This window comes from Suricata suricatta, chromosome 8, assembly GCF_006229205.1.
Source record: "Suricata suricatta isolate VVHF042 chromosome 8, meerkat_22Aug2017_6uvM2_HiC, whole genome shotgun sequence".
Classification (NCBI taxonomy): domain Eukaryota; kingdom Metazoa; phylum Chordata; class Mammalia; order Carnivora; family Herpestidae; genus Suricata; species Suricata suricatta.
Genome location: NC_043707.1, coordinates 33765971 through 33773988, shown reverse-complemented (window position 1 = coordinate 33773988; position 8018 = coordinate 33765971). Strand labels below are relative to the sequence as shown.

Genomic DNA, 8018 nt, shown 5'->3' with positions numbered 1-8018 from the left:
TCTTTGCTCGCCTCCATGCGCAGGCACTCGCGCGTGTGTGCTTTCTCTCTCTCTCAAAAAACAACTCCTCCAACTTCCTCCTTCCCCATAAAATAATGTTCCTCTCTTTTGTTTATCGGACTGCCCTGTGGTTTTGCTATAGCCTATTTGTACTCAATTGCAATTCTCTGCTATTCCCAAATAAACCCATTTTTACTGATAAAATGACTGGCAGTTTGTGTGTGTGTGTGTGTATGTGTGTGTGTGTGTGTGTGTGTGTGTGTGTGTTAAAGATACTGTTTTTAGGGGCACCTGGGTGGCTCAGTCAGTTGGGCATCCAACTTCGGCTCAGGTCATGATCTTGCGGTTCATGGATTCGAGCCCTGCGTCAGGCTCTGTGCTGACAGCTTAGAGACTGGAGCCTGCATCAGATTCTGTGTCTCCCTCTCTCTCTCTCTCTCTCTCTCTCTCTCTGACCCTCCCCGGCTCATACTCTGTCTCTGTCTCTCTCAAAAATGAATAAATGTTTAAAAAAATATTTTAAGATTTTGTTTTTAAGTGATCTCTACACCTACCATGGGGCTCAAACTCACAACCTTGAGTTGGCTCCACCAACTGAGCCAGCCACGGTGCCCACTGGCAGTCTTATGTTTAAAGTTAACACAATCATATCTCCTACTGAGGTCCTTCATTCAAGGTCAATCAGTTATCCTGTTAGTCACTGTCTAGGCGTTGGAAAGTGTGAAATGAGCAAAACAGATTCCTGTCATCAGGAAACCTACATCCTAGTAGGGGAGATGCTTACTTAGCAAATAAACATAGAGTATCCATTTCCCGATTAACGTGATAGATTAATGTCAAGTATCTAATTTAATTTCTACCCCAAGCCCCACTAGAACTTCAGAAAAGGGATTAAAAAAAAAAAAAAAAGGCACAATCCTAGAAGAGACAGCATGGAGAAGAAAAGAGACAGACTGCTGGTAACTGACTTAGTCTCCTAGACTAGCAGTGGGAAAAGCTGATGGACACCAGATCTACACCAGAGGATCCCCAAAGAGCTGGGAGCGGAGAGCTGCAGGCACCTACAGAAGGGGGGTGGGGGAAGAATGGGCCAGGGGAAATGGCACAAAAGCTGAGAAGCAGCAGCAGGCAGTCTACATGGCTTCCCATCTTGCACTAGGCGAGGCCGCTGTCCTCTTCCTCTCTTACAAAAGACTAGAGGTTCCTCTCCAGAGAGCATAAACTGAGAGTATCTGGTTGGGGGGGTCAGGGCGGGAGGTTGGCAGGGAGTTGAGGCACAGAGAGAGCCTGGAAAACAAAACAAAAACAAAAGGATCCAGTAGTCTAGGCTGAATCTTGAACCTCCCTAACCCCTTCTTTCAAGGCTCCTGGGGGGAGGGGCGGGCAGAAGGGGCTCTTCTCTGGACAACCTGTCCCCCCCAGGAGGATTCAAAGATATTCCAGAATGAAAGCCAGTTATCAAAATAATCAAAATAAATAAATTCGGGGGAAGCAAAAACAGGGCACGGAGAGAGAAACTTTTCTTTAACACTATCAATATCTTCAGATAAAAAAAAAAAAAAGACAAAAACAATTCAGGGCGCCTAGATGGCTCAGTCGGTTAAGCATCTGACTCTTGGTTTTAGCTCAGGATGTGATCCAGGGTCCTAGGATTGAGCCCTTTGTTGGGCTCTGTACTGACTGAGTATGGAACCTGCTTAAGACTCTCTCCCTCTCCCCCTCTCCCCTGCTTGTGCTCTCACTAAAATTTAATTTAATTTACTTTAAAAACATTCACCCACGAATAAGAAGGAAGTGCTATTTAAACAAACAAACAAAAAAAGAGGAACATTCAGATAATTAACAACTCCCCCCAAAAAAGGTTTATAAAAAACCTAGCAGGGAAAACAACGGAAAGGTGGGTCACCACGATGAGAAAAATCTCTCGGAGGACCCAGAAGACATGGAGATACAGAAAATAAGAAACAGTGAGGACATTAGGGAACTAGCTCATGAGGTCCAACCATCCTAATAATATCCTGTATTAGAAAACAAAGAACCAAGAAAAAGTGAAGGAGGAAATGATCTATGAAAATATTCAGGGAAATTTCCCAGACTTTGTTTTTTTAATGTTTATTTATTTTTGAGACAGAGCTTAAGCAGGGGAGGAGCAGGGAGAGAGGGAGACACAGAATCCGAAGCAGGCTCCAGGCTTGAGCTGTCAGCACAGAGCCCGAGCGGGGTTTGAACCCACAAACCGTGAGATCATGACCTGAGCCGAAGTCGGATGCTTAACCGACTGAGCCACCCAGGCGCCCCTCCCAGACGTGGGACAGAAAGTGCCAGCCCAGCGAATGAAAAATAGATCTGCCCTTCAGTTTATCACTGTGAAAACTTGAGAACAATGGGGACAGATAAGATTCTACAAGTTTCCAAAGAGAAAACACAAGTCATAAGAAAACAGGAAATAGAATGGCTTCAGATTTCCCAGCAGTTACCCTGATGGAGCAGTATGCCTTCCAGATGCTGAAGAAAGATGATTTTTGACCGAGAATTCTATTCACGGCCAAACTATCGATCAAGTGGGTGGGTGAAATGAGAACATTTTCAGACAAGTCAGTTCTTAAAAAAGTTTTATCTCCCACACACCATACCCCAGGAAGCTTCTAGAACATGTGTTCCTCCATGAGGAGGAAATAAACCAAAAGAAGATGAAGGACAGAAGCCAGAGATGCAACACAGCGGAGGGGAGACAGGCCCCCACCCCCACCCTGGGGTGGCAGCTGTTTGATGGCCAGCCCACTTGGGAGCAGGGAATTTTGTGGCCATAAACCACATGTTGTCTGTATTCCTGACCACTTCCTCCTACTTCCCCCAGCGTGGACAGCCAGGGATGGTGAAAGACAAACCAGCTCTGTTATCCGCCAGCTGGGCTCTGGTGACAGATCAAGGATGTGACAACAGTGAAAAACTAAGGAGGAGACAATAAAGAAGTATTCCTTAATGTGAATAGTTACACTCCCCCTGAATTTCTCTTTTTCGCTTAGCTTTCCCCTACATTTTATTATAAAAATTTTGGCACAGAAAAGTTGAAAGGAATGTACAGTGAACGTCCATATATCCATCTATCTAAATTCTCCAATTAGCATTTTCCTATTTATGCCTTATCACATATCAGTGTATCCATTTAGCAATTCATCAAGGGGCACCTGGTGGCTCAGTCGGTTAAGAATTCGACTCTTAATTTCAGCTCCAGGTCATGATCTCACAGTTCGTGAGTTTGAGCCCGGCATTATGCTCTGCACTGAGAGTGTGGGTTCTGCTTGGGATTCTCTCTCTCTCTCTCTCTGTCCCTCTCTCAGGGTTGTGAGTTCAAGCCCCACGTTGGACCAGGAGCCTACTTAAAACAAGGGGGAAAAAAAGGAATCATGCAGGTTGTATTCTTTTGTGCGCGACTTCTTCACCTCAGTATAATGCTTGGGACTCTTTCATCTTGCACATGTTAGAAATTTGTTCCTGGGGCACCTGGGTGGCTCAGTTGATTAAGTGTCTGACTCTCAGTTTCTGCTCAGGTCAAGATCTGACAGTTTTTGGGAGTCTGAGTCCAGCATTGGGGTCTGTGCTGACACTATGGAGCCGACTTGGGATTCTCTCTCTCCCTCTCTCTCTGCTCCTCTCCCGCTCATGCTGTTTCTTTCTCAAAAATAAATAAATAAACTAAAAAAAAGAAAAAAGAAAACAAGAAATTTGTTGCTGTTTACCACTGAGTGGTAATCTACTGTAAAATATATCATAGTTCATTGATTTCCTGCTTTCTTTAAATGTTTTTATTTTTGCGACAGCGTGCAAGCAAGAGAGGGTCAGAGAGAGAGGGAGACACAGAATCTGAAACAGGCTCCAGGCTCTGAGCTGTCAGCACAGAGCCCAATGCAGGGCTTGAACCCACGAACCATGAGATCATGACCTAAACCAAAGTCGGACACTTAACCGACTGAGCCACCCAGGCGCCCCTATTGATTTCCTATTGATGAACACCTAGGGTGTTTCCAATTTGGGCTACTATAAATAAAGCTGCTCAGGCTCCTGGCTGCCTCAGCCCATGGAGTGTGAGACTCTTGATCTAGGGATCATGAGTTTGAGCCTCGTGTCAGGTATGGAGCCTACTTAAAAATAAATAAAATAAAATAAAACTGTAAAGAACATTCTTGTACAGATCTTTTTAGACATGCATTTTCACTTATTTGAGTGTCAGTACCCAAAAGTGGAATTGCCACGTCAATGGAATAGATATGTTTCATTTTACTAGAAACTGAGACTTTATTCCAAACTCATTGTTCCATTTCACATTCCCATCACACTATATCCCCATAAATACGTTGTGTTGTCTTTATATCTAATAAATCTTTTATTTATTTTTTTAATGTTTATTTAGTTTTGAGAGAGAGAAACAGAGTGCAAGCGGAGGAGGGGGAAGAGAGAGAGAGAGAGAGACAGTGAGAGAGAGAGAGAGAGAGAGAGAGAGAGAGAGAGGGACAAAATCCGAAGCAGGATCCGAGCTGTCAACACAGAGCTAGACTTGGGGCTGTAACTCACAAGCTGTGAGATCATGACCTGAGCCAAAGTCAGACGCTTAACTGACTGAGCCACCCAGGCGCCCCTATCTAATCAGCCTTTTAGAGTTTAGTCATTCTGGTGGATTTCTAGTGATCTCTCTAATTTGCATTTCCCCATAGCTGTTGATACAGACCAGTTTTCTGAGTGGGCTTTCCACCATGCCCTCTTTGAACTAACAATGTGGCAAGAGTCTTCTGAGAGTCCTGGGCTACAATGCAGACAAAACACAATCCGTCCACCTAAGAAAAATTAGTACATACACATGCTTATCAATGCACTGACGATTTCTGCAAGGGGACACAGCGTCTGGGAACAGTGATGGCTTTGGGGAGGGGCCTGGGGACCCACGAAAGGAGTGTGAGGAAGACTCTCCCCTGCTCTGTAGGGAAGGAAAATTTCTCCCTCTACCTCTCAGGGTCTTCCAGCTAACTAAAAATCAAATTTACATGAGACAAGTAAACAGGAGAAAAAGCAAACAAACATCATTTTATTACATATGCACGGAGGGCCAATATTGAAATAAAGACCAAATGAAAAGACCAATGCAGACAGTTATTATACATTTTTGAGAGACAATTATTAATGAATTAATATATAATTAATAATTCCCTAGTAAATAGAGAATTCTGAGCTGAGGTGGCAGATTAGAAAAAAACTACCAAGGGTAGTTTCTAAAGCTCCCCCTGGTTTAAAGTCTCTATCTCTTGGAGAGTCTGGGTGGCTCAGTGGTTAAGCATCCACTCTTTTTCTTAAAAATTTTTTATGTCTTTTTTATTTTGAGAGACAGAGACAGAGAATGAGCAGGGGACGGGCAGAGAGAGAGGGAGACACAGAATTTGAAGCAGGATCCAGGTTCTGAGCTGTCAGCACAGAGCCCAACGTGGGGGCTCGAATCCACAAACAGTGAGATCGTGGCCTGAGCCAAAGTCGGACACTCAAATGACTGAGCCACCCAGGGGCCCCAACAGACCACTTCTCTTAATCATGTTAGCCTTGCTGCCATCCTCTGCCGAAAGTGTGGCAGGGGAAGGAACTTGAGGGTAGGAGCCCAGGAATGCCCTGCTCTGTCACCAATGGACCATGGATTTGCTAAGTCACCAAGCCTTTCTGCTCATCTGTACGAGGACAGGAAGTGGGTGCTCTAGTTTTGTGTTCCACAAGTCTAGTAAAGGCTGTAAACATGAGGCGAAATAAAGCTGTACCAACTCATCACTTTGTTATTAGAATTTTTTAAAAAATTAATGTTTTATTTATTTTTGAGAGAGAAAGAGAGAGAGAGAGAGAGAGAGAGACAGCGTGAGTAGGGGAGGGTCAGAGAGAGAGAGAGAGGGAGACACAGAATTCAAAGACAGGCTCCAGGTTCCGAGCTAGCTGTCAGCACAGAGCCTGACATGGGGCTCGAACCCACAAACCACAAGACCATGACCTGAGCCAAAGTCAGATGTTTAACCGACTGAGTCACCCAAGTGCCCCTAAAATTTTTTTAAAAAAGGGGCGCCTGGATGGCTCAATCAGGTAAGCACCTGACTTCAGCTCAGGTCATGATCTCATGGCTCATGAGTGTGAGCCCCTTGTCAGGCTCTGTGCTGACAGCTAGCTCAGAGCCTGGAGCCTGCTTCCGGTTCTGTGTCTCCTTCTCTCTCTGCCCCTCCCCCTCTCATGCTCTGTTTCTCTCTGTATCAAAAATAAATAAAAAACATTAAAAATAAAATTAAAAAAAAAGATTCTATTTTTAAATAATCTCTACACCCAATGTGTGGTTCAAACTCACAGCCCCAAGATCAAAAGTCACACACTCTATTGACTGAGCCAGCCCCATGCCCCACAAAAGGCACTTTGAACTAATGCCAGAACTAATGTTCTGCTCTCTTAGTCATGACCCTAAGCTGTTTCATTTATTTATTCTTTTTTTTTTTTTTTTAACAAAATGTTGAAGAGCTGGTCCCTCTCCTCAAGGAGCTTCCAATATAGTATGGCTGTGAGTCCAGCCACAGAAAGAAATCTTTTTTCTTTTGGAAAATAGAAGTGAGGGCAAGGAGATGATGCAGACAAGACTGTAGGAAGAAGGTATGGATCTGAAAGGCCAAGGATTGGATGGGTTTTCACATCTGTAGCACATTGTATTTTCCAAGTTGACCACAAAAGGTCTCCCATCCTTTATCTTACAACATGACATTGACACTCCTCCTGCTGAGAAATGATGTCTGTGTCCCTTTCCCTTGCAGCTGGACAAGATCATGCCTAAGAAGTGGCAACGGGGGTCTTGGAACCCCACCCCATCATCACAGTGTACGGAAGCTCAGGCCACATCAAAAGGCCACATATAGGTGTTCCAACAGCCAGCCTCTTCTGAGGACCTGCCATGGCCAGCACCAACTGCCAGATTCTTGAGCGAGGAAGTGTGATATAATAATAAATATATTTAGGGGCACCTGGGTAGCTCAGTTGGTTAAGCATCAGACTCTTGGTTTCGACTCAGGTCATGATCTCACAGTTTGTGAGCTCGAGGCCCATGTCGGGCTCTGTGCTGACAAGTGTGGAGCCTGCTTAGGATTCTCTCTTCCTCTCCCTCTCACAAAACAAACAAATAAATAAATTAGTTATAAAAATCATAAATATACTTGGTCTCTGTTGCCAATTTTTGTTGCAGAGCTCTTAAAACTGTTGGAATTCCCTGAGTAATAGCATTGTCCTTTGTTACTCTTAAGGAGACCTTTTCAACCATATCTGAGTTTACACTAATAAAATGACTCATGCCTGGGGCTTTATATAGCTTCAGGGTGGGGACTGAGCACCTAAAACACCAATTATGTGATGGGAAGTTTGACCCTTCAAGACCCACCCCACCTGGAAAAAGGAATGGAGCTTGAGTTCAGTCTTGTGGCCAGTCACTTAATTAACCGTGCCTGTGTAATGAGATGCCATAAGAAAACCCTGAAACAATGAGACTGGAGAAGCTTCCTGGTTGGGGAAACAGGTCAAAGTGCTGGGCGGAGTGCCTGGATTCCATGAGGTGAAGGTGCAGAAACCCTCCCTCACTCAACTTGGACTTTGTCCTCCTCAACTCTTGCTTTTTATTTTTAAGTAATCTGTACATCCAACATGGGGCTCAAACTCACAATCCCAAGATCATGAGTTGTATACTCTTGGGGTGCCTGGGTGGCTCAGTCGGTTGGGTGGCCAACTTCGGCTCAGGTCATGATCTCTCTGCCCCTCCCTTACTCATGCTCTGTTTCTCTCTGTCTCAATAATAAACAAACATTAAAAAAAATTTTAATGTTTTTTATTTATTTTTGAGAGACAGAGAGAGACAGCACGAGAAGGGGAGGGTCAGAGAGAGAGGGAGATACAGAATCTGAAGCAGGCTCCAGGCTCTGAGCTAGCTGTCAGCACAGAACCTGACGCGGGGCTGGAACCCACGAACT

The 8018-nt window shown here is 44.4% G+C and overlaps 1 long non-coding RNA gene across 1 annotated transcript in view; it reads right to left on the bottom strand.

Moving 5' to 3' along the window:
• Nucleotides 1-2623: 2623 nt before the first annotated feature.
• Nucleotides 2624-8018, bottom strand: part of LOC115298543 — a 19054-nt gene continuing 13659 nt past the window's right edge. Inside the window, exon 3 of the long non-coding RNA XR_003911783.1 lies at nucleotides 2624-2950. This is a non-coding gene — a long non-coding RNA (uncharacterized LOC115298543). The remainder of the gene's footprint in view (nucleotides 2951-8018) is intronic.